The sequence below is a fragment of the Furipterus horrens genome, unplaced genomic scaffold (genome assembly GCF_987537825.1).
Source record: "Furipterus horrens unplaced genomic scaffold, mFurHor1.1.pri manual_scaffold_11, whole genome shotgun sequence".
In the NCBI taxonomy this organism is placed as follows: Eukaryota; Metazoa; Chordata; class Mammalia; order Chiroptera; family Furipteridae; genus Furipterus; species Furipterus horrens.
The window spans coordinates 100,946,116-100,946,489 of record NW_028327181.1 but is presented as its reverse complement, the minus strand read 5'-3'; positions in this window follow the sequence as shown (position 1 = coordinate 100,946,489).

The following is a 374-nucleotide window of genomic DNA, read 5'->3' as shown; positions in this document are numbered from 1 at the left end:
TCCACAGACCTGTGGCCTGGTGCAGCCCCTGGGCGGCCCCCTGGGCCCCTGAGGCACACAAGGGACCTGGGACAGGACTGGAGAGGACAAGGGTCTCCGTGCCGGGACCATCAGTGCACGGGTCAGTGTGGCCCAGCCCCGGTCCTCCCCTCCAGAGCCCGGCCTCTAAGCCTGTGGCCACAAGCCTGGGCTTGGGATGACACTAGGTGGGCACAGAGCGTGCGAGGGTAACTTTACAGAGAAAATACTAGAAAGTAGATACATCTTAGGGATGCACTGGGACGCAGTCACCTTATTCAGGGCAGGAAGCAGGGGCACCCCAGACCCAGGACCCGCAGTCAGGAGGCACCAAGCAGAGGCGCGTGTCCAGGACC